Below are 27,045 nucleotides of genomic sequence, written 5' to 3'. Positions count from 1 at the left end.
TAAAACATGGCGCGGCCAGCCGCAGCTCGAGCGCCGGCACAGTCGCCGACGTCGCTGTCGCCTTAATTCAGTCAGCGCGTGGCCGTGGCGCGCGCAAAGCGGCAGGCGGCTGCGGAGGCGCCGGCGCGCCGTGCCTCCACAAGCAGACTGCGGGGCGCGGGCCCTGCCCTACTGCGCACCGGAGGACGCTCTCCACGTACGAGTTTCTTCCGTACTGCCATCTGACCAAATACACTGATGAACATGTCCCCTCGCAGGTCAAAACGTCTGGCTTCATCGACGTGCAGTGAAAAAGTAGAATTTAATCAAATCAAACCCAACTGCTGTCTGTTAAATACCATTTCTACTACGTCAACCTACGTTTCGAACTCGCTGCTTCATTGTCGTGCTTCAGTCGCTACTAAAGTGGTAAAACTATCGTAGACTACTGTAAGTAATCGTAGCAACTTTGGCCAATTAAGACTGTACCCGTGTTACCTGAGCGTTAGGTGTGTTGCATACCTACCGGGCGTTTCTTCATAACGATAGTTTTCTTTATGTGTGCAATCAGAGTCTTACTAGACTCCCCTAAGAACCGGAAGCAGTGAACCGTATACAAACCGACTGAGTATAATGTATGTGTGAAAGCTTATGGGACTTAACTGCTCAGGTCATCCGTCCCTAAGCTTACACGCTACTTAGCCGGCCGTGGTGGCCGAGCGGCTCTAGGCGCTACAGTCTGGAACCGCGCGACCGCTACGGACGCAGGTTAGAATCCTGCCTCCGGTACGGATGTGTGTGATGTCCTTAGGTTAGTTAGGTTTAAGTAGTTCTAAGTTCTAGGGGACTGAAACTTACTGGCAGATTAAAACTGAGTGCTTGCCTTTCGCGGGCAAGTGCTCTACCAACTGAGCTACCCAAGCACGACTCACGGCCCGTCCTCACAGCTTTACTTCTGCCAATACCTCGTCTCCTACCTTCCAAACTTTACACAAGCTCTCCTGCGAACCCTGCAGAACTAGCACTCCTGAAAGAAAGGATATTGCGGAGACATGGCTTAGCCACAGCCTGGGGGATGTTTCCAGAATGAGATTTTCACTCTGCAGCGGAGTGTGCGCTGGTGTGAAACTTCTTGGCAGATTAAAACTGTGTGCCGGACCGAGACAAGGGGACTGATGACCTCAGAAGTTAAGTCCCATAGTGCTCAGAGCCATTTGTACCATTTCACACACTACTTAACCTAAATTATCCTAAGGACAAACACACACACCCATGCCCGAGGGAGGACTCGAACCTCCACCGGGATCAGCCTCATGACTGAATATATATAAAGCGCCAGTGACCCAGGGAACATTTTTGTGTACGTAGTTATCCCCCTGTCTGTTATATAATAAATAGTGTATTTATAGTAAAACCGAAGTAGTCAAAGTGTAATTCAGGTTTTGCTCGAAAATTGTTGATTTGTTACATGAAACAGAGCAATGTTGTACTAAAAATTTAAAAAGATACAAATTTATTCCATAGCGCTATAAGACACAATTTCCTCAACGAAAAGGTAAAAGAAAAGAACCTCAAAACAAAAATACATCAAACACCGCTCAATACTTCGTCGATCTTATGTAAAACACGTTTCACTTACCCGTGAACAGCTGTCGCACTTATCAATAATAACAGGAAACTCTTGCCTTTGAGCATGATGAAGAACGTTGAACTGAGTACAAAAAACAGCAATCATTATACATATTTTGTATGTTTTTGCTTGTAAAGTGTACTTGCATCAAAAGTAATTGCCTTGGTTACATAAATACGCAGAAGTTCTGCGAGCAACCAACTTTTATTACCTACAGACTGTAATTTATATTCTGTAGGGATATAAAATACGTAATGGTCAGACACTGAACGATCTGAGGTTCTAATTATGAGCAAAACAAAAGATCAAATTAACAAAAAAATAAAGAGAAGTTGTCTGCTCCAATTTTATCTCTTGCACATTCATTTATGTCGCTTTCCCTGCCAGTTCTATCAATATTATCGGTAATTCTACAATTTACTACGTCATTTATGTAGTATACCAAGACTGCCGAACAATAGTTTTGGTAGAGCGCAACTCTGGTCGTTATGTAAAGGCAATCAGTGCGATGTCGACAAGACAGAAACGCTTATCTATAGTACCTACAGTGCATTGTTGTTGATGAGGTCTTCGGTCCGACGACTGGTTCGATATACTTCCCCACGCTACTCCATCCTGTATAAGCCTCTTCATTTCGGCACATCTACCACATCCCGCTCCCGTCTGAACCAGCTTACCAAAATTAGTATAAATTGGTGCATCTGTAATAAGATCGATGAGCGAAGTGCACAACAACTTTCACCGCCATACCGTAACAAAAGATATTGCCGAGAACCCGAGAAATTTCTGGTCCTCCGTAAAATCGCTAAGCGAGTCTAAGACTTCTATGCAGTCACTCGTTGATCATTCTAACGTGGCAATAAAAGACAGCAATAGGAAATCTGAAGTTTTAAATTTCGCGTTTAAATTTTAACCAGGAGGTTCAAACAAACATTCCGTCGTTTGATCGTTGCACAATCTCCTCTATGGAGGCAAAAGTAATAGGGGTTCCTGGCGTAGGGAAGACACTGAAAGAATTGAAAACACTGTTGAGAAAATTTTGAGAACCGGCTTTTGAGGCTGACTGCAGAACGATTCTTCTAAATTAGGGCCCGTACGGAGGGCATATACACTGATCAGCCAGAACATTATGACCACCTGCCTACTATCGCATGCGTCTCCGCGGCAGTTTTTCCTTTGAAGCCGTCACCGTGAGCTAGCAGTCTCCAGTGGCGGATACACAGGTGAAAATGGCTGCACGCTTGCCACCCGAAATATTGTGGCAAGAAGTCAACATGATCCGGCTACAATCCCGAAACCACATAGAATATTCGCACCTATCAGCACCCACCTATTTTGGAACTGGAATTATTGCACTGTTCCTGAAGTCTGATGATATTTCGTCTGTCTCACATATCTTGGACACAAAGTGGAATAATTGTGAGACTACTTGCTGTCCCAAGGATTTAAATAATTGTGACGGATTGTCGTGTAGTCCAGTGGCCTTGTTTCACTTCTTCTACTGCTCTATCTACTTCTTTTTGTAGTATCATATCTCCCCTCCCATCCTCACCTTCTTCTTCTTCTTTTTCTATAATATTGTCCCCAAGTTTATCGCCGTTCTATATTATTAATTGGCGTTGGCGAAATTATGGTGGACTTTACCCGATTAGCCACCGAGCTACTTATTTTTGAGATAAGATTGCGTATTTCCTGAACAGAATGTCTGGTACATTTACATATGATTAGCAATGAAGGTCCGTTGGCTTCGAAATCTACACTGGTACAGCAAAAATCTATTCAGAAGACAGTAGACCGAATTTATTAATGAGCTGTTCATTTATTACACTGTTTCAATTTTCCTGAGAATAGCCACTATAGCGACGCACGGTTTATGGCTTTCGACACTCACCCATTAAGAAACAAACTGAGATGGATATTTCTGTCAACGTCCAGGAATTAAACATGGCCTGGAAATGACAGCATATTTTTAAGACAAGATAAAACTGACATAAACCCGAAGGTTGTTGGTACGTAGCCAGTTACTGGGGCAACTACGGTTTCAAGTGGACTCCCAGTCATGGCGCAACTTGACATTTGTCACACCCTATTCCAATCATTTACCCAAATGAAAGGAACGATAAAGAAATGAATAATCATAGGGCCAACAGAGGACGGATTCCCGGGCCAATGAATCATCCCCTTACCCACCGAGCCACTTGCTTTTCAGATACGATTCCGAGTAACCTGAGCAGAATGTCTGAAACGTTAAAGAACAAAGTAAATTAGTCACAACACATTTACTCCCAGCAGTGTTGAGAGATGTGTAATGGAACATGTCCTGAAACAAAACTTTATGAAGACACTAACAAACTGGAAAAGATGTATTCTAGAACCTCAAAACCAAATTAGACAATACAAGACAACAAATCCTTTGCGATGTCAGCGGTCACTGCCTGAGTATTTGTCAATAACTGAGACTTGATAGCAATGTTTACTTCTCCCTTAACTTTCACGAGATCGGAGTGAGTAATAAGGTGAAGAACAAAAGAGTAGCTTCGCAGCTTCATTTTCCATTTCCTTTTGTCTTCAGCATGCTAAACTGTTGGCGACAAAATTATTTCCTCTCGTCGATGACAGATGACTATCATCAGTCAATAAAGACGTTTTAAGCACCCATCATCATTTCCGTAGGAGCGAGAGCAGCAAATGTTTATATAGTACTAAAGAACTGTTGTGATATTTCTAATATCAACCTCACTTTGTAACAGGAAGTAGCGTTCTGCTCCTTCGAAACTCAATGAAAGTATTAACTTATTTTGCTGTTTCATCTCTCATTACAACCCGGTGTTTTAGCGTAATTCCCACGCACATCAGTTCTGTCGTACCTGAGAAAGCTTAGACCTGAAAAAAACGTAACTACTGGTAAAGCAAAACGGTGAGCTTTGTGTGTATCCTGTCGTCTGCTACGGATCGACTGCAATAGGAACAAATGGAAGTTTCGCGAGCTGGAAATGAAAGGGGTAGACTAGAAATACAATTGTTTCAGAGCACTTCAGACAAGCATTACACCCACGGAAAGTTGCCGTTCACACCAGAAGGATGCCCTTGGTTAAAGATGCGGACGCGAGAGTAAGTAACGTTTCATGTAATGATGTCAGAGGCTGATGTGCGCGATTACGCGGAAACAGACTGCCAGTAAGGTCAGGCTGGCCCCACCACCAGATATTTTATTACTTTTTATTTCTTCTTTCCGGGGAGTGATCTTACAGACAAAGCGCGCGCCCTGGCGTGAAGCTGTCCAGAGGGCGGACGCCTTCGATCCGCGGCGGGGCCTTTGAAGTGCCACCCCAATTACCGCCCACGCGTTCCCACGCAGGTAGCGCTCCCTGCAAAATAGTGCTCTGCAGGTCCGCCGATCGCTAAAAGGAAGGATAATGTTTGCAAAGAGGCCGCAACCGACGGCGGTAGACGTGCAACCTCTCAGGGCCATTCTGCCACCAACGCCTTTCTCGTCGGATAGGCTACGCCGTAGCGCTTCGAGGAGCGCTTTTAAAGAGGTCTAATGCTCCTATTGGTTCCGTTGTAAAGACGGACCTTGAAACATTAAAAAAGAAAGAGCATGACCGCTTTTCTCGCAAGTCAAGTTCAATTCGTACAAGATAGTTCTCTGACGAAGACGCTGGGTACAGGGAATTCTATCATCATAAGGAAACCATAATGAGAAATGCCATCGTCATAGCACAAAAAAGATGATGTCATGGTCAGAGTTAGCGACTTGAAAGAAGGGACCTATCTTTTCGAATTATCTGGCAGCTTCAAAGACATTTAAATCAAAATATTTCGACACATTCGCGCCCTTTTACTCATCAGTGGTAAGTTTGTGGTAAGGTCTCATGGGACCAAAATGCAGAGGTCATCGGTCCCTAAGCCTACGCACTACTTAATCTAACTTAAACTTACACTATTTTATGAAAAGAGTTGTGAACTTTATGGATGTGACAGCAAAGTTTTTAATAAAAAATGTGCAATTCTAAGAAAAGTATTTCAGTCATTTCGTAGCAAGACCCGACGTCATTTCTGGAGTATCTGAATGGTTTGTAGCTGTTTCTGGAAACTGACACCGTAACAAGATAAGATGAACTGTTCTCTTTTTGTGTTCTACTACCACTAATGTGGTATACACACAACACACATAGTTGATAATTCATCTACGAAATTCATTGTTGATAATTGCTCAACAGTAGTTCGGAGGAGTAGAATCTGAGACTGAAATATGTAATACATAAATAACGACAGAGAGTTATTCGAATGCAAAGCAAGTCTCGAGAACGCCAGTGATAAATTTTTTGCCAGCGGAAAAAGGGGATTGTCACCAGCTTGTGACCAGATGCAGGGTTGGTGGCGTGGGAAATTTATGTCCGGAGCGACAGCTGTAGCGGCGATGGTAAATCGGAGAGAGCGGCAGGGTCAGTTTATAGAGATGTTTGTCCTTTTGTGCGGCGCTTTGGTGGAGCGAGTTAATGGTCGGGCGACCGCAGGCAGCGGACGGCCGCCCCCGCGACGCGGAAACTGTAACCCGAGAGCGGGGCGGAAACAAAGAGAAACAATTTGGAGGGCGATCTGGAGGCGGGCGGGGGTAGCATGCCGGGTGTGTGTGTGTGTGTGTGTGTGAGCGTGTGTGCTCGCGTCGGCGCCGGCTCGGTGTCGGCTGAAAGCCTTAAGTGGCGGATCTTTGTCAGCGCGCAGTGTCTTCCCTACCTGCGGCCGGCCGGGCCCGGCCCTCGGCTGTTTGCTCCAGTTTGGCCCGGCGCGGCTCCTCTGTTTGTCATCTTCCTCTTCTTGTGCGCCAGACACCGCTAACAGGGTGAAGACGCCGCCGCCGCTGCAGCTTGCTAATCCGCTTGGCCAAATAGCGCCGCCCGGCTCTCCGTGTCGTTCGACCGTGGTGGTGGGTCTCCGGAGTCCGGGATACAGTCGCGGCCAAAGGCATCGCACCCTGCCGGAACGCCCTCGCAATCCTTAGAATCTTCAGGACTGCCGTGCGGGCCACTGGCTTCCTGCCACCGCTCCTAATTTACGCCTGGGACACCGGGCTTTTAAGTAAAGGAGAAAGGAATGTTGAAGTTTAATCGATAGAAGCATGATCACAGAGGGAAAGAATTCTCAGTTGCACAATAGCTTGCCTGAGAAGCCGAGGTTGCTAATGCACGCCAGTCTGCTGAAATGGGCTCTAATCCTGGTGCTGGAAGGAATTTTTATCACTTATAGACTCTATAAAGGACGATGCACCATGAAGAAATTATACGATTAGGACTGGAATCGGTAGATGTGACATACGTGTACAGAAACACAGGTAAGATTTTGTAAGAACGACGACAAGTAGTAGAAACCGTCACCGTGTGCGGGCGGCATTGTCTTGCTGAAATGAAACCCAGGATTCCTTGCAATGAGGGGCGACAGAATGGGGCGTAGTATATCGTCGACGTACCGCTGTGCTGTAAGGGTGCCGTGAATGTAAACGAAAGGGGTCCTGCTATGAAATTAAATGATACCCCAGACCATCACTTCTGGCTGTCAGACCATATGGTGGGCGACAGTTAAGTTGGTACCCCAATCCACTGGCGTCTGGGCGTCTCCAGACTCGTCTTTCTCGTGGAATCTCATTGAGTGGAGTAGAATTGTCTTCAGTGATGAGTCCCGCTTCGAACTGAGCTCCGACAAACAGGGAAGACGTGACTATAGGCGCCCCAGACAGCGGACCTGCCTGTTATCCGACATGCGGCCCAACAAAAATAGATGATCTGCGGTGCCACTTCTCTTCATGGCAGGACCGCTCCGGTTAACAATGTTCACCGGAAATTAATGGAAAAAACTGGGCCAAATGTTAAAGATAAAGTCGGAGCATGTTGGAACAACTCAGTTTCGTGTAAATATTGCGTAATGAAACTTAAACAAACTGTAAGCATTAATGGGCGATTCTTCTAATACCTGATATTGAATGTCCTTTCGAACGGCGGTATCTTGTTGCCATCTCAAAAAGGCCCATAAAATATATAGGTAGTCTATATAAAGCGGGACGGCAGGTGTTTGAAAACGTTAATCCTGACACTAGATACGGAATGCCGTTTACCGAGAATCAGTTGGCAGCCACATATTCATTGGCATCCCTAAGGACGCGATTGTAAGAGGGACACTAGCCCCCTTCTGGAATCTGGGGCTATAGACGTTTTACTCATAACTAAATTATCGCACATTTTAGCAACGACTGTCTGTGATTCTACTAAACCGCTGATCGCGACGGGAAATATGAGTTGACATGGCTGCACAACATTCTGTGCCAAGCGGTGGAGACGAAGACCACCGTAGTTCAATCCCTGGTTGTTAAAACTCATTTCTCCCGGCCAGTTTCAGGTGATTTTGGGAGGTTTCCTATATTCAGCTAGTCGAATACTGGTGCCAGGTTACACTTACCTAAACAACCCAAAAAATATAGCTTTCAAAATACATTTTTTAACGTTAATTATACCAATCAAAATTATACACTGGTAGACATGAAAGCATCACGTAAAGCGACTAAAGTGATCAGATGTGAAGCTCTCTAAGCAAAGAAAGTGTTATATATGGCATCAAAGTTGAATACCTGTCCTCAATGTTCAGTTTCTGAGCCACCACAATGAAGAGTACTAATGTGTAGTTTTTTGCTGGTTATTTTTGTTGATATCCAAATGGATTTTGTCATTATTACGTTTTTTTTAAATTTCCGATTTTTAATTTCCAGTAGCACTTTAATCCTTGTATATGAATGCAATTTTTCTTAATACTTTGACTTTAATCTTAAGAAAGATGTAATTTCAGATCACTTAATCAAAAATCAAACAACATGCAAAGATATACTTTGGATACATTGATAAAATACGTTAACCATTTATTTGAAGAAAGAGATACAGCTGTCAACAACTGGAAGGGCAGCTTAAACACCACAGGACATACTAGGCATGGTCCTACGAAAGGCGGTATACTGTACCTTCCTCCAGGCTTTGAACTGACTTACCAGCCAGATATAGGAGAATCTACAGATTAACGTAGAAACCAAGGTGTAACTAGCCATTTTTCGCAATAACAAACATTGCGTGAGGTGAAAGAAGTGAAAAGCATCAGGTAAAAATTCTAGGACTGACTGGGGATATTACCCGAGATCTTTGGATCTACAGTCTGGTACTTTATCACGGAGACAACCACTTACGAATCAAAGCAAATTACCTCACTAACTTCGAGTAGATAGCTCTCAATCGTTACCTGGACATCATATCAAACTTAGCCTTTGAGGCACGATACATTGTCAAACTCGCCAAATCAGTTATATGAAAAAAGATTTAGAACCTTGCTCCCTTTCACAAGGGGACCATTAGACGTGTTAATCACGGAATGTGACGAGTGCCAGCTATGTTGTAGAGGGACCTCTCCTAAGTACCTAGTTAGCGGTCATTCGAGAGACGGTCCCGGGTCCAAACATATTTCCCAAAGAGATACAGAGCGTCGAGGATATCGTGGAATTATATATTGGGAACGATACAACTGAATATATGAGCAACGAAACCAACGAGTACTACAGTCAAAATTGCAATAGAAGGAAACTGGATTTAAAAAATTGTCGACGTTGTCTTGCTATCCTTATGAGAATCGTAAAAGAAGCATGGATCGATGATTTTGGTCAACGAATCCGCTGATACACACACCGATATTTAGCAAAACAATGTCCCGCAACCGATTCAGACAAATATTATAAAATGGTTCAAATGGCTCTGGGCGCTATGGGACTTAACTTCTGAGGTCATCAGTCCCCTAGAACTTAGAACTACTTAGACCTAAGGATATCAAACACATCCATGCCCGAGGCAGGATTCGAACCTGCGACCGTAGCGGTCGCGCGGTTTCAGACTGTATCGCCTAGAACCGCTCGGCCACCCCGGCCGGCCAAATATTATAATTTTTACATTTTTCCGAAAGCAACAATAAACCGGATAATGCCGACCGGCTTGTCAAAGTGCAATTCGTAATTGATTATTTTTCCAAAAAGTTTAAAGAAACGTTTAAACTAAGTCAAAACCTCTAAATTGAAGGAATGATACCGTGGCTTGGAGGGTTACATAGTAAAGTTTACAATCCGTCGAAAATTACTAAATACGGCATACTCATTCGGATACTGTGTGATTAGAGTACGGGGTACATTTCCTCGTTCAAGAAATATTCCGGCGCTGGACAGCCCTTGGCAAAAACAGTGATGGAACTTTTGATACCTTGTGATGGAAAGCGGCTTCACTTCTGCGCCGCGCGGGATTAGCCGAGCGGTCAGACGCGCTGCAGTCATGGGCTGTGCGGCCGATCCCGGCGGAGGTTCGAGTCCTCCCTGGGGCCTGGGTGTGTGTGTGTTTGTTCTTAGGATAATTTAGGTTAAGTAGTGTCTAAGCTTAGGGACTGATGACCTTAGCAGTTAAGTCCCATAAGATTTCACACACATCTGAACATTTTTCACTTCTGCTGGGATGATTACTATAACAGTGTAGAACTTGCAGAGAAGTTGCTTGAAAAGAAGATTCGTGTTTGTAGAACGATACGGCAAAATAGAAGATTTCAGGAAAATTAAAGTCAATGTGTTTGAAGCTTGTCATCAACGGAAAGGTGACAAGCGTCCGGCGACAAGCCAACTAATCCGAACTAGCGCTGCCCGCGTGTTGTGTACATAGTTCCGCGTAGTCAGCGCGTACAGAACTTTCCCAATAGAGCGCGCCCCGCTAAGCACAACAGCGCAGGCGCAGCGCTCGTCCGTCTCCGCACTACGAGATGGCGCTGTCTTAGAGACGGACCAAATTCTGCTTCCGTCGATCCGCGTATTAATATGTAACGCAGCCAGTGAGATTGCTGCTAACGTAGAACCTTTTCTCTTAGCGGATCATACTCGCGCAGTGATACCTGAACGCGCGAGGTATTATAACGAGTGTACAGACCTCCGATTAGTCAGTCTGCATTAGTCTGCATTTGTCTGTACCATTCTATAGACAAGTTTCAGTCTGCGCCTAAGATTACCATATTCCTGTACATAGCCATGAAGATAAATGTATAGACACTTTTGTCAAGTATCAGAGATATGTGAGAATAAGATTAACGTACCAAGACCAAAGGAACTTCAGACTGTCAATTGTAAACAGCATCCAGAATCAAGTTACGTAATATCTAAGTTTTTTATTATTTTAATAAATGTGTGTGAAAATTAATCAAGTTCTGTTTAAAGTTGGTGACCGTCAATCTGCTACTCTAAGCGTGCAAGTGGCATTTCTATCGTCTGACCTAACGGCAGAAGATAAACACGCCACGATAAGACCACGAGACATATTGCTGACACTCGCCTGCTTCTTAGAGCGACAAGTCAAATAATCTGATGGCGTGTGTACCGAAGGCCTTACAGTACGCACACCACACGGCGCCAAGCGAATAGATTCGTACGAGTGGTGCGGAAGGCAAAGTGTTAACAGGTCGGATGATCTGCTTGTCAGACAAATTTCTGCGGAAGCCGGGCACAAACGTATCGCGGGGGACCAGCCGGGTCCAGTGTCTCTGGCTGTGCGCGCATTGCACCCAGGACGGTGATCCAGCCAGGTTTTTTGGAGCCAGCAGCAGCGACGGCAGCCGGCGGCAGGGGCTGCGTGGGGTGGCGCAGCTTCCAGCTGGCCGCTCCTGGGCCCTCAGCGCGGCACAATGGCCGTCTGATGTCTGCCGACACAGCTGCCGCCGGCAGCGGGGCGCCTCGCGCACACCCAGCCAGCGCCAGCGCCGACGACAGCCGCAGCGGTCGAGCACGGCAAAGGGTTCGGCGCCGTGCCATGCCGCGCCCGCTGCCGGCGAGTCCACGAAACACCTGTCAACACCGCCCTCCTTCCAGTTGAGGCACGTCTGCCGGACAACCAGCGCCAGACTTCGACGCTCTCCGGAGAGGCAACCTCTCTCGTTTCCACCGTGATAACACATGACCCCCCCTTCCCGAAACAGCGATGTCATAAAAAACGGAGCACCAGTCTAATCGGACATACAACACGTCGATCGTCGATTTTCAGTCCTCAAGTGACGGACAACTACACTACTGGCCATTAAAATTGCTACACCACGAAGATGACGTGCTACAGACGCAAAATTTAACCGACAGGAAGAAGATGCTGTGATATGCAAATGATTAGCTTTTCAGAGCATTCACACAAGGTTGCCGGCCGCGGTGGTCTCGCGGTTAAGGCGCCCAGTCCGGAACCGCGCGACTGCTACGGTCGCAGGTTCGAATCCTGCCTCGGGCATGGATGTATGTGATGTCCTTAGGTTAGTTAGGTTTAAGTAGTTCTAAGTTCTAGGGGACTGATGACCACAGATGTTAAGTCCCATAGTGCTCAGAGCCATCTGAACCATTTGAACACAAGGTTGGCGCCCGTGGCGACACCTACAACGTGCTGACACGAGGAAAGTTTCCAACCGATATCTCATACACAAACAGCAGTTGACAGGCGCTGCCTGGTGAAACGTCGTTGTGATGCCTGTGTAAGGAGGAGAAATGCGTACCATCACGTTTCCGACTTTGATAAAGGTCGGATTGTAGCCTATCGAGATTGCGGTTTATCGTATCGCGACATTGCTGCTCGCGTTGCTCGAGATCCAATGACTGTTAGCAGAATATGGAATCGGTGGGCTCAGAAGGGTAATACGGAATGCCATGCTGGATCCCAACAGCCTCGTATCACTAGCAGTCGAGATGACAGGCATCTTATCCGCATGGCTGTAACGGATCGTGCAGCTACGTCTCGATCCCGAGTCAACAGATGGGGACGTTTGCAAGACAACAACCATCTGCACGAACAGTCCGGCGACGTTTGCAGCACTTCAAAATGGTTCACATGGCTCTGAGCACTATGGGACTTAACATCTGTGGTCATCAGTCCCCTACAACTTAGAACTACTTAAACCTAACTAACCTAAGGACATCACACACATCCATGCCCGAGGCAGGATTCGAACCTGCGACCGTAGCAGTCGCGCGGTTCCGGACTGAGCGCCTAGAACCGCTAGACCGCAGCATCTTCGACTATTAGCTCGGAGATCATGCCTGCGGTTACCCTTGACGCTGCATCACAGACAGGAGCCCCTGCGATGGTGTTCTCAACGACGAACCTGGGTTCACAAATGGCAAAACGTCATTTTTTCGGATGAATCCAGATTCTGTTTACAGCATCATTATGGTCGTATCCGTGTTTGGCGACATCGCTGGCGTATCGCCAGGCGTGATGGTATGGGGTGCCATTGGTTACACGTCTCGGTCACCTCTTGTTTGCACTGACGGCACTTTGAACAGTGGACGTTACATTTCAGATGTGTTACGACACGTGGCTCTACCCTTCATTCGATCCCTGCGAAACCCTACATTTCAGCAGGATAATGCACGACCGCATGTTGCTGGTCCTGTACGGACCATTCTGGATACAGAAAATGTTCGGTTGCTGCCCTGGTCATCACCTTCTCCAGATCTCTCACCAATTGAAAACGTCTGGTCAATGGTGGCCGAGCAACTGGCTCATCGCAATACGCCAGTCACTACTCTAGATCAACTGTGGTATCGTGTTGAAGCAGCATGGGCATCTGTACCTGTACACGCCATCCCAGCTTTGTTTGACTCAATGCCCAGGCGTATCAAGGCCGTTATTACGGTCAGAGGTGGTTGTTCTGGGTACTGATTTCTCAAGGTCTATGCACCCAAATTGCGTGAAAATGTAATCACATGTCAGTTCTTGTATAATATATTTGTCCAATGTATACCCGTTTATCATCTGCATTTCTTCTTGGTGTGGCAATTTTAATGGCCAGTAGTGTATCTAAATCATGATGGCTTGTCTCGATTTCGAGCCATTCATCAATGAATATCTAGAATCAATGTAAATGCCTTCACTGCTTGGAAATCTTGCCCATTACCTATGCAACAAAGAAAACGGGGCTTGGTAAGGAAGAGACCTTTCTTAAACCTTCCTGGCATTCCTGTCGCCTTCCTGATAATAATTTTTTTTTTCAGTTTAGTTTTTAGGGCATAACTGGATAGTTGTTCTGACGAGAGCATTGACGGCTAAAGCGACGGTCTGTGAGTCCAGCTCTGGAAGTCAGTTAAGCTTTGTCGGAAGATCCGCTACTCCGCACGCAATATTGCAGAGTGACATACATATATATAATGGGTAATTCTGCTCGAAGCGAGATAGGTGAACAGACTATAAAGCATAATGCAGAGCAAAGACACACAATAGTCAATCAAATTTTCTCTCTTGGAAATGAAAATTTATGTAGATCATCTCGACAATTAATTTATTCGAAAGTTAGAGGAAGTTGAATACGAGCAAGCGTAAAAGCTTTAGTCAACCGAAGTGAGTGATCCGAAATTATGCAAACAATACTAGTGCAATATGAAGCATTCGCGGACATTTCAAGATGAAGCAGACACAGGAATAGAGTCCTATTACATGGTATCCATGTTTAAAACGGAAGGACGACAGTGTGTGTGTGTGTGTGTGTGTGTGTGTGTGTGTGTGTGTGTGAGAGAGAGAGAGAGAGAGAGAGAGAGAGAGAGAGAGAGAGAGAGAGAGAGAGAGTCCGGAATTCACAATTGAGTGCTTGGCAGAGGGTTCATCGAACCACCTTCAAGCTACCGCCCCAGTTCTGAACAACGCGCGGGAAAAACGAACACTTAAATCTTCTGGTGTGAGTTCTGATTTCGCTTGTTTGATCATTTGCGTATTTTTGCATTCGGAGCAGAAACTTGGTGATATGAAATTCGTGAAAAGATGCGGCCGCAACGGAAAACGGCTTTGATTTAATGATTGCCACCCCAACTCGCGTATCATGCCCGTGACAATCTACCAGGGAATAGCATTGCTTGGTAAGCATTGTTCATGTAGTATGCAGCACTTGAGGTTCGTTTAATCAAAGACTTAAATGAAAACAAAACATGATTCCAGCGTAGGAGATAAATGCCGCTGAGTAAGGGTCTCTTTCCTGATGTTGCCTTACCTTACGTAAAGTAACAGTACAAATATCATGGAGAGAATAGTCTTATAAAGGTACGTATGTGCTGTTCAACTCATTAGCACACATTGAATCTGATATTGCCTAGTTGTTATCTGTATCATTTCTCTGTCGACTTGAAGTAAATAAAGTTAAAGCTTTCATTTTAATACGGAAATCGGAACTCGAAAGCCGAAAACATTGCTGAAACAACTATTTCTCACAGGGATATCGAAGAATTCGTTCAGCAGCACGCTCAGTAAAGAATGTGGCGTAATCCAATCTCGGTATATATTGTAGAAACAGTATTATGGCCAGACGAAAGAATAAACATAAATAGCTTCAAAAATTACCGTTTGGAAAATATATGACAATATTTGGTAGGTTTTTCACTAACTCACGTACTAGAACGTTTCTGTTTTCTGTATAAGTAAGTACATGACCATCAAAATCTTCCCCTCTCTCCTATTTCACGATCATACAAAACGAGCTGCCCTTCTTCGAACTTTTTCGATCTTCAGCTTTTTGTGTTCACAAGAAAAATACCATATTTCGAAGCACTCGGATGGCGTGAACTCCATTACGCCAGCAGGCAGTCCAACTTCAGCAGTCGTTATGACGACGCTCACTCCTCTGGGTTCCATTTTTTGCTCGTTCTGACCGCGGGTGAGGGGCACACAGTCACCGAATAGTAGGCCCATCTCGTCCTGTCTGCCAGAAGGCTACAACCACAAAAAAACTGAAATTCTAAACTCTTCGGATGCGCAATCTTCCAGGTCACGCAGTGCAACATAGTAAATGAGTTCCCAACGGACCAGCACCGTACATGTCAGTAGGCACACCTGGACGTCCTTCAGTTGCGGACTGACTCTAGGTTGCAATTCCACCATGCCTTATATTTTGTGAAACAAACAGCCACTCGGTCTCTAGGAACGTTTCTCTCCCAGGAGTTATGTAGTTGAATTCTTGCTGTTAGTCGATGGCATGTTTGTAGTACCACACAAGAATGACAGTCATGACCTCACCTAATAAGATATTGGGGCAGCCTTTCTAACTGCACTTAACTCATCAGGAAACAGTAAGATAAAAAGGTATTATGCGCTGACCAATCACCATCTCACGATGTCAGCCAATTTTATCTACCTCCCCTAGCCGCTTTAGAGCAGAACCGGCATCATGGAGCAGCGTATCACTGAAATAACTGATTTAGCGGCTACAGGCCACAGAAGCGAGTCCCTATAGTTTACGTAGACTTTTTAGGATAGTTAATGTCGTATTTAACGGCTTCAGGAAGAGACATGTACGCTAATGAGATAACAGCGTGCTGACCAGAGCAACAAGTGCATAGAGGTACTGCTCTCTCATCGCTGCCCACCCCGCTATTGATGGTGTCGCCATGTGACTAAGTCACTGCTTGCTGCGGAAGAATTTAACCTGTTTATATGTGACTCTAAGAATGACCCTATTATAAAAAAAATATATCTTCTCTAAAAGAAGACAAAATGCATCACCAACTTGAGCCATTTATTCATCATTTTGTAAAAACATTTCGTACAACTTCTTCAATATGTATCTATTTTTGTGTGTAAAGCTTGTGATATATTTCTTTGTGGTTTGTTTTAGATTATTTTGAGAGTTAAGAAACAGATGGAGAAAATCGTTGACACTAGTAAATCAAGCTCTTGTAAATAAGTTGTGCAACGTTCTCCCCTGCAAAGATTGTTGGATAACCAATCGACGACAGTAAACCGTATTATTTTAGTGTAGCATACAGCCTTTCATCAATAAGTCGCGCAGAGACCGGTTTGGAAGTATAAAGCAAGTGTTGCCGGGCAAAGATGTTGGAGAACTGTCTCTAAACATCTACATGTAAGGACGCTAGACGGAGTACTAACTTAAGCAAGTAGCCCTGGCATTAAGCGCTGTCATCCTATCTAAGGCTAAGGGTTTTCGTAGGTGCCCGGGTATTTCTTTCCTCGTTTTGCTTTGTGTACCATTTCTGCCTGTCAAAGATGTCGGTGGCACTACTCGGGTCTGCTCTAACCGTCTTACAAATTTAGGGGCTCTTCTCTGTTGCATTAAACCGCATTTAGAATCTTTCCTGTTGTACTGCTACAGAGTCACTTTAAGAATAGGAAGGAGGATTATTGCTTACTGTCCCGTCGACGAAGAGGGCCTTAGTGGAAAACTCGGGTTGAGGAAGAATATCAGCCATGTCTTTTTTTCGAGGACCTATCTCAGCATTCGCTTTTAAGCGGTTCAGCTAAATTTGTGGTAAGTTTCTATGAAACCAGACTGCAGAGGTCATCGGTTCCTAGACTAACACACTACTTAATCTAACTTAAACTAACTAAGGACAAGACACACACCCATACCCGAGGGAGGGCTCGAAACCTCCGACGGGAGAAACCGAGCGAACCTTGTCAAGGTCCATTAGACCTCGCGGGAAGCGATTCAGGAAAATTGCGGAAAACATATATCGTTGATCACACGGGAATTTGAACCAGTGTGAACCAAAATACTAGACCACTGCGTCTCAGTGTTTGGTAGTACTGTCAAAAATATCCTCCTAGGTTCTCCATCTGCATACTCTACAACGGGGTCATCGAACTAGATGCGATCGGAAAGGCAACACCGAAAGCGACCTGGAAAATAATGGGGACGGCACAACCCAAAAGTGGTATTTGAGCCGGCGTCCTTCCTAAATTGCAGATCACTGCGTCTTATTGCTTGGAAGTATTACTAAAGATACCTTTTCAGTTTATGAATCTGCAAACGCTAAATAACGAGGTCATTGAACTGGATGCAATACGAAAGGCAACAGCGGAAACGACCTGGGAAAACACGAGAGGACACTACCTAGAAATTGGATTTGAACTGGCATCCTTTCTAAATGGTGGACCACTGCGCCTGTTTGCTTGCCAGTATCTCTAGAAAAATCTTCCCAGGTTCTGCATCTACAGACGTTAGACAATGAGGTCATTGAACTGGATGCGATCGGACAGACAACGGCGAAAGCGACCCGGAAAAACACGTGGAGGGCGCATCCCAAAAAGGGGAGGAGAAAAAAAAGGGAGAGTAGAAGGTTCAGCAGGACGGCGTGTCCGAGGTTGGGCGCTGGCGCCAGCCCCAGTGGTTTCAGGTTGTGGGGTCCGGAGGCGCTGCATCCCTGACAGCGAAACTCAATTAGGCGCCGGGGAGCGGTGTCCACCTCGTCAAACGCGCGCCGCCGCCGCCAAGGACAACAGCAACTCGAGAGCGCTACTTAGGCCGAGCGCGCCGCCTGCGCAAATATCGCCGCGGCAGGATGCACCTCCCCCCCCCCCCCCCCCGCCACAACCCCCTCTCACTCCAGCGGCAGCGAGCGGTGGGCTAGGGAGGGGGTGGGGGTCGCGGTATGCGTCCAGCCGCGCCGTGTTTGAGTTTTTCAACCACTCTGGCCGCCGCCGACACAACCATCGTCGCGGGGGTCACTGTGTACGTAGGTACCCCAGAAAGACCGGCGGAACCAGAAACAGAGGATCGAGCGGAGGGGGGCACTGGATGAGAGAAAGGAGGAGGACGTATTGGCCCAGGGGTCGGGTGGAGGGGGTAGAATAACACGGGCGCTCGCTTTTCCCAGCATCTAAGATTACACCTTGAAAGGGGCCGAGCGCCTCTTTGCTCAGATAGGCAGGGCCCGGCCCGCTCTAAAATAAAGGCCCGCGCGCTCTTTGGCGCGCCGCGGCGGTCCGGCAGGTAAGCGCGCAGGAAGCGGCGCTGGCGGCGCGTGGGCCACTGCGAGGGAGCCGGCGTGAAGGGTTCAGCGGGCCGTCGACGGCTGGATCATCAGGGGCGGAGCTCTACATCGGAGCGACCAGTGGCTCTGACTTTACTGAACGATTCGGTCCAGTGTTGCGCTTGATCGGGGAAGTGAGACTTGCGACAAATCAAGATACGTTTATAACACTTGTTGACCTACAAATTGAAAATTTGTAGTAAGGTTCTGCGGGACCAAACTGCTGGGGGTCCCTAGGCTTACACACAAATTAAATTACGCTAAGGGCAACACGCACACCCATGCCCGAGGGAGGACACGAATCTTCGACGGGGGGATGGCCTAGAAAAAGCAATCGACAATGTAAGATGTTCGAAATTCTCAGGAAAATAGCTGTAGGTTGTAGGGAAAGACGGGTAATATATGGTCATCATCAGCATTACTGTCTGCAACGATTAAGCTCATTGGCCTATTCCCCCTCAAAATTAATTTTAATATAATTTCCAGTACAGCACTCGTGGCTGCCGCATCGCGGTCGCGAAGTGGGGCCGAGGCAGTGGCAGATAAGTTTTACAGTCTGACGATAATTTATGGATTTGTACTTTTAGTTTGACGATGTCCACTATGGACAAACGGTAGTTACTGTTATTCTGAAGAAGGTTGGGTTATCCCGACTGAAACCTAGGTAAATTATAGGTAAACGGTGCAACTGAGACTGTTCTATATTAAAACAAAAATAAAAATATTTATACAGTTGCTGAAAAGGCCGCGAAATGTTGAAGATATTTAACCCCCTCAGAATTGTTCACGCGTACTTTAAGGGATATCTAACGTTTCTTTTTCCTACTGGGTTATACAGTGTTGCAGCTTTAATTGTTCTGTCATTAGATGTACATTAGATCGCAGTCCGGTTTGCATTTTTTTATTTACAGTGGTAATGATCTCTTCATTTAGTTCTTGTCTCATATCAATGTTTCTTTTAAGGTCCGATGACTGACTCATTTCGTCATTATTGATCAGTTTCTAGGATCCGACATCCGCAAACACTCAGCAGCAAAGGCATGGCTACTACTATGTAAAGTTTAATTAACGTTTCTTTCCTACGTTATATTTCATGTACGTTGCATGGCTTCCCATAAATGTCTGAATCTGGCCAATTTTTGGTCTACGTCATCTGCCTTGTTCAGTTATTTGTCTACTTTAATTTAAAAGTTTTCTTCTGATCCTCGTATTATAAGTTTATCACAGGCAAATAGTAGAAATAGCAGCGCCATGTAATTTATATTATCACTTCGTAATGTGTCATTATTAATGATACCGTCAGTACGATTATTGTGAAAGATGAGACACACTGGACAACCTTGTCTAATTTCTTGACTATCGCCATATTCTGTCCCATTCCCTACCATACGAATCCTTATTTTATTATTTTTGTGGAGCGACTGAATTCCGTAATCAGATTTGCTGGAACTCCCATACAGTATACAAAAGAATTTTTAAAAAATGCCTGTGCTAATTTCTTGCGCCAGTAGTCAAAACTCATATGAAAGAGGTGAAATAATTTAAATTTCAAGTCCTTTCTATATCGCGAATATTAAAGACGGAATACTAGCTCATCTGGGCTCTGTTGGTCCAAACAATCGTCTGAGATTTTTCTGAAACAATAACACTAACATCGTTCAGTAGAACCTGTACCTCGATGCGCGGATTACAATTTGAAACCTTCTCGACCCATAAATGAAACCAGTGTCTCAATCATTGCGTCGCAAGTAACAAAAGAAAGAATACAAAATTGTTGAGGCTTTCGTGGCCACTTGTTGACAAACTGCCTACTGGCTTCTATCTCGGGTTCTTCGGCCGACGTTCATCTAATGATTTTTCTGACGTTTCGCCAGCACGAGCGGCTTCACCCACCACCGGCAATGGAGGGTGAAGCTTTGACAATGCCAGCCACTCGTGCTGGCGAAACGTCAGAAAAATCATTAGATGAACGTAGGGCCGAAGAACCCGAGACAGAAGCCAGTAGCCAGTTTGTCAAAAGAAAGAATCATCACCATTACAGCTATGCTGAAAAATTCAAGAAAGAAAACTTTTGGAGTGCGAAGAAACCGTCAGATTTCTGTGGCCAGCGAAACTGTATAAGACGATTCGTCGACAGTGAATTAATTGGAGACGTAAAAGTAGTTCATTTGGAGGAGAATGAGGAATGAAATCTTTCAAATGACGATTAATAGCGACTCCCTGCTGTATAAAATGTTAACAGCGTATACTTCTGCTGTTATATACAGTACATACTTCTCACTGAAAATACGTACTAATAAACGCTTTAGATGTAAGAAAAACTAGGATCCACATCCTCCAGTCCAAAAATAAGTCGTTATAAAATTAACTTGGGATTTTTTGTTGGAACTATGCAATAGACGACGCATTTCAGGTAAAGACCATTTTTTTAGTCTCGCTGGGATTGGTACTAAACACGCTTCCGTTGGGCAAATAAATACTCGCGTTCGTTTTTAAGCACCATGAAACTAAACTAAACTCCACCCAAACAGACCATGAAGGCCCACGGTACTGACCGGCCGCCGAGTCATCTTCAGCCTACAGGCGTCACTGGATGCGGATATGGAGGAGCATGTGGTCAGCATACCGCTCCCACGGCCGTATGTCAGTTTACGAGACCGGAGCCGCTACTTCTCAATCAAGTAGCTCCTCAGTGTGCCTCACAAGGGCTGAGTGCTCCCCGCTTGCCAACAGCGCTCGGCGTACTGGATGGTCACCCATCCAAGTGGTAGCCCAGCCCGACAGCGCTTAACTTCGGTGAACTCATATTACCACTGCGGCAAGGGCATTTTAAGCACCGTACCGGATCTGAATTAATCTGAATTCTTGTGTTTCAGCGTAGTTATGATCAGGACACATATACTTTTTCAACTGATATTTTTCGAGAAGCTTATTACTGTCAAGAGACTGACCTTTCACTCAGCAGCATTGTACCAGCAAGAGCAGTGACGTATAGCTCTTGGGTCATGGTCAGAAATATATTCTTGCCTTTACAGTATCGCTAAGCTCGATAGCTTGACGGTAACTACCTTTCCCATAAATGCCAAATGTACGGGTATCCGATTTATATCCATGTTGAGAGACCGCTAACCACAAAATCGTTAAAAAAAGAAACGCAACGGTTCTAAGTCATTCGGCTCTAGCATACTTAGAAGTTAGTAGGAGTGTTGGCGGCCGGAGTGGCCGTGCGGTTCTAGGCGCTACAGTCTGGAACCGAGCGACCGCTACGGTCGCAGGTTCGAATCCTGCCTCGGTCATGGATGTGTATGATGTCCTTAGGTTTAATTAGTTCTAAGTTCCAGGCGACTGATGACCTCAGAAGTTAAGTCGCATAGTGCTCAGAATCATTTGAACCCTTTTTTTTAGTACGAGTGTTTACTTTCCAAACAACAACGCTTTGACAAACGCGTAATTCTAGTCCAGGCAACTACATCTCTCATACGTAAAATGGATGTACTAGCATACACCCAGAAGTAACCCAACATGATTTACTAGGAAGGCTGCCCCTCGTGGCGCCTGTTACGTGATTTTTGCCCGCAGGTGGCGGAAAGAGTTTCAGCGATAGCACGGACGCGGCGCTGCAGCACGAAAGCGCGCGTGAAATATTCAGCTGGCTCAGGCGGGACACACGCACGGCATCGCCGATAACCATATCGACTGGCCCTCCCGCGGCGCTAAATAATTGGTCGCCCGCGCATCGGTCTCTACTGTGCGCCCGCTGCTTCCTCCGAGCCCGTAACTCAGTGCTGCTGATAACACCGCCGACGGTATCTGCCGTTTTCTTACTCTTTCTCTCGCTCAAAGTGCACGTTTCCTATGTTGCGAACCATTACTGCTACATAGGCGTTCAACCCACGTTTATAAGAAAATCTGTCTGGAATATCATCGTCAATGTAGAAATAGTCAATGCTCAAAAATCACATTAAGACGCTGAAGGTGGTGATGTAGAGCTGTTCGTACCCTTGATTAAATACATTCTGCCATGAACGTTAGATGGTCAAGCATCTTGAAGGTTATAAATGTTTGGATGGCAAAAGAATAAGGAATAAGACCAAAACGTAATCATCAGGTAATCCGGTAGTCATTCATTGAGACCAACTTCTGATCGCATGTTGGTTGACCACAAAATAATGAGCAGTTCATTTTCAGTTAGATATGCAACGAAGAAATCCCATCATGAAGACGATATCCTAAAAATATTTCAATATAATTTTTACGTTTTCTAATAGTTCTTGCTTCAGACCATTATTCGAATTTCGGACAATACCATCGACAACAAAATATTCGTAATATTTCCATAGAGTGATGCTCAATAGCCGTAAAGTACTTTATAAAGTGCATTTTAACCATCAGCTGTTTATTTGTTCCATTAGTCATCTACGGTTTCGGTTATTAACCATCATCCAGGATGAAGGGTTCAACAGATTAGTTAAAAGCATCCATTATTCCTTCGAAGCTGAACAATATCGAATTTATCCAGTGAAATTGTACAAACACCTGACACAGTTTGTCTTAGAATTAGCAATGGTTCGTTGTGTTTTTCCTGTGTTGTGTGTATATTTGACATGAGATATGACTGTCAGTATTCTAAGACAAATTATGTCAGGTGTTTGTACAATTTCACCCGATAATTTCGATATTGTTCATTTTCGAAAGAATATGGCATGCTTTTAACTAATCTGTTATACACTACATCCTGGATGATGGTTAATAACAGAAACCGTAGATGACTATTGGGACAAAAAAACAGCTGATGGTTAAAATAAATTTAATAAAAAATATATTCATCTAGTATTTATGTTTAATCAACTACATCGAGAATGATACTGAATGCTGAATTGCAAAAACAGAAAAAATTGTTCTCTGTTGATAGTAAGACACCAAAACACAAAATCAACTCCGTCAAAAAATATGTAGGCACCAGGTTGCAATAGTTCCGGCATACGCCTAATGGAGGAGATAATCCATAAATTTCCTGTTGCTTAATTTAGCGCTAATTTAAGATGAATTAAGTGGCAGTACAAGAAAACAACAGCAACGATGTATAACAAATATTTTCTGTGTAGCAAACCTGAAAATATATGTATAAATCGTAAAATAACAGAGGAAGCTCACTGAACAGCTTTAAATTTGCTAGGCTAGTTGAAAACGTTCCAGCAAAAGCCTTTGCATATCAAAAAATAACACATTTTGGAGTGTATTCTTGGCATCACAAATTTCTATAACAGACCTACATTCCATGAATTTCAACTGTGCATTTATTACTTCTACGATAGTGTCCTGGGTACACTCAAAGACGAAAGAAACTGCACAGAAAGACAGGATGTTAATTATTTGGTATTCTAATGTGTATAGGAATTGACAAATTTGTTAGATATGCTTCTCTAAAAATATATATAACGCGTTACTGAATGACCTTCGATTAGGTTTTTCAAGGATGTGGCAGCATGGAGCAGCAAACTCATGCTCGAATTTAACATTAGAAATTTCCTTTTGTGGACTCAGTCTATCAGCACTGAAAGATGCTGACGTGAACAACGATATGAGCAAGCAGCAATCGCAGAATGCATAACAGACCATTGTCCGACAAGATTTTTGCCGCCTCGCAGTTCACGGAAGAACTTGAACGCGCTATTACACATTTGTGTAGTTTTCTTGTAAGGCGTCATCTGGAGGGAGTAAAAGAAATCCGTTATCAACACGGTCGAAGTACTCAGAATTGTCAAAATTAATTTGGGATGTAAATAATCAGTTGCTACACTGCGATATTCCAACCGCTGTTGCTTTTCGGAATTGGTTGACACACTACTCCTCATGTCGCTTTTTTTTTCACTAATGCATTTTTCATCAAAGATTGTGCGTTGATTCTCTTTTAGTAGATGATCAACACAGGTACAGAAAAGGAATTTTCACACGCTCTAGTCAACTAATTCGTGGTGGTTTGCGTTTGGAGAAAGAAAAATAGAAATAATGGGTAACCAGAGGTGAGTGCATGGAATACATTTGGAAGTCCCTAGTTGTTTGGAAATGCCGTTTGTCAAGAAACATACAGGTTTTGCCACGTATTACAGTTATCGTACTTTCAGTCTCTAGAACTAAGGATAAGCTTGGGAATATTACTTTGTATTACTTATAATGTGAGGCTATGCGTACCCATTAGATTAGCAGCGAACTGTTTTTAAATAATATCAAACATATGTGTGTCTGAAAGTCCGACATTTCGTTAAACTACGTACTGTTTCCAGAAATTCCTGCCAATATTCTGATGATTTGCACTCAGAACACTCGGCTCACAAGACTGAACACTGTAAACATCGCTAACGCAACGCAACACGAAACTACTGACGGCAGAGACTGCGTGAGAAACTCTTTTCCACAGCTCTGCTGATCATCTGGTGAGAGAAAAGTAACACACAATCTGTTAAGAAAATGCGCAAGGAAAAAGAAGTCCTATACTGAATTATGTGTGAAAGGAACTGTGGCAGCTTTCTTTCTAAAATATGGACTCAGAACATTAGATTTTGCTACTGTTATACGAATTTCGCGGGCTAAAGTGACAGTGGGTAACAATGTTGTTGTTATGACGCACCCAATGAAATACTGCAGTCAGGCAACTAATCACTGTCTTGCTAAACTTAGTCTGACAATTACGAGTATTCCGATTTTGAATATTAACGCAGAACTTAATCTACTACGTTCAGTGAACGTTGTGATACGGCTACGGGAGAGAGTAGCAGTCTCTTTTCTCCTTTCATTCAAAATCCCTTCCAAATAGGCTAGCTTACGAATTTCCGTGTTTTGAAAATTCGAGCGTGAATATCAAGTATGCACCGGCACCAAGAAGCAACCATTTTTCAGTGCAGTCAAAGGACGAGCAGAAAAGCAAGAAAGAGTTCATAGCTTAATGAAATAACGCTCATCCAGCCGTGTGTCATTACCGTCACGCCTTTTTTCGGTACAGTCGCGAAAATTTCTTGGTCTACGATGGGGAAGGTATTGAGAAAGCTGTTTGTTATGGAGTACCTACCTAAAACCACCTAGCACACAGGGTAGTGTTTGCCGGAAGCAAATGAAAATGCGACGACTTGCAGTTCAGCGTCCCGTCGACGTCGAGGTCATTAGGGACGGAGCTGTTCAAGGAGCTTCCTCGGCGGCATGCAGCAACATGCGAGCAGCTATCTGCGGTGCGGCTGCGGTGGGTCACCTCTGACTCAGCTCGGGGACGAACTTCCGCCATTGTGGCGGCGGCAACAGCAGCAGCAGCAGCAGCAGCACCAGGAAAGAAGACATCAGCCAAGTCAGCAATCAGCCCGTTCCCAGCCCGCGTCCCGCTCCACCCCGCCGGGGATATCGATTCCCGGCGCACGCGCCCTCAGGAGCCTCGCCAAGCAGACCCACACGTCCCGAATCCCAGGCGGCGGGGGAAATAGCTTTACTCCGTTCCGCTCCCCGTGGCCCGGCGCATTTTGCGGCGCGCTGGGCTCGCATCGGGTCCCTCGCCGCCACGCGATACTCCTCGCACTCACCCGTGCTCGATATAAGGCGCAAGCCCCTCTGTTGCGCCGCCGCTATTCCCTCGGAGAAAATGCAAACGTCAGTCTAATACACTGCCTGAAGGGCACGACCTAATATGAATCCGTATCTTCCGTTAACTCTCCACAGTCTACGCACATTTTCCGTCAAATTAGTACAGCATTAAATTATATCCATTTTTTTGTTCTCAGCGCTAATACTAATTTCTTACGTACGTAGAGGCAGTTTGTTGTTATTGTGGTCTTCAGTCCTGAGACTGGTTTGATGCAGAAGCTTCTTCATCTCCCAGTACCTACTGCAGCCTACATCCTTCTGAATATGCTTAGTGTATTCATCTCTTGGTCTCCCTCTATGATTTTTACTCTCCACGGTGCCCTCCATTACTAAATTGGTGATCCCTTGATGCCGCAGAACATGTCCTACCAACCGATCCCTTCTTCTAGTCAAGTTGTGCCACAAATGTCTCTTCTCCCCAATTCTATTCAATACCTCCTCATTAGTTATGTGATCTACCCAACTAATCTTCAGCACTCTTCTGTAGCACCACATTTCGAAAGCTTCTATTCTCTTCTTGTCCAAACTATTTATCGTCCATGTTTCACTTCCATACATGGCTACACTCCATACAAATACTTTCAGAAACGACTTACTGACACTTAAATCAATACTCGATGTTAACAAATTTCTCTTCTTCAGAAACGCTTTCCTTGCCATTGCCAGTCTACGTTTTATATCCTCTCTACTTCGAACATTATCAGTTATTTTGCTCCCCAATAGCAAAACTCCTCTACTACTTTAAGTGTCTCATTTCCTAATCTAATTCCCTCAGCATCACCCGACTTAATTCGACTACATTCCATTATCCTCGTTTTGCTTTTGTTGATGTTCATCTTACCCTTTCAAGACACTGTCCATTCCTTTTAACTGCTCTTCCAAGTCCTTTGCTGTCTCTGACAGAATTACAATGACATCGGAGAACCTCAAAGTTTTTATTTCTTCTCCATGGGTTTTAAAGCCTACTCCGAAC

The 27,045-nt window shown here is 44.8% G+C and overlaps 1 protein-coding gene across 1 annotated transcript in view; it reads right to left on the bottom strand.

The window, feature by feature from the left end:
- LOC124712167 (optomotor-blind protein-like) overlaps positions 1-27,045 on the bottom strand; it is a 503,819-nt gene that overhangs the window by 246,536 nt on the left and 230,238 nt on the right. The window lies entirely within an intron of this gene.

Source organism: Schistocerca piceifrons, chromosome 8 (genome assembly GCF_021461385.2).
Source record: "Schistocerca piceifrons isolate TAMUIC-IGC-003096 chromosome 8, iqSchPice1.1, whole genome shotgun sequence".
In the NCBI taxonomy this organism is placed as follows: Eukaryota; Metazoa; Arthropoda; class Insecta; order Orthoptera; family Acrididae; genus Schistocerca; species Schistocerca piceifrons.
This window is presented reverse-complemented; position numbering and strand designations above follow the sequence as displayed.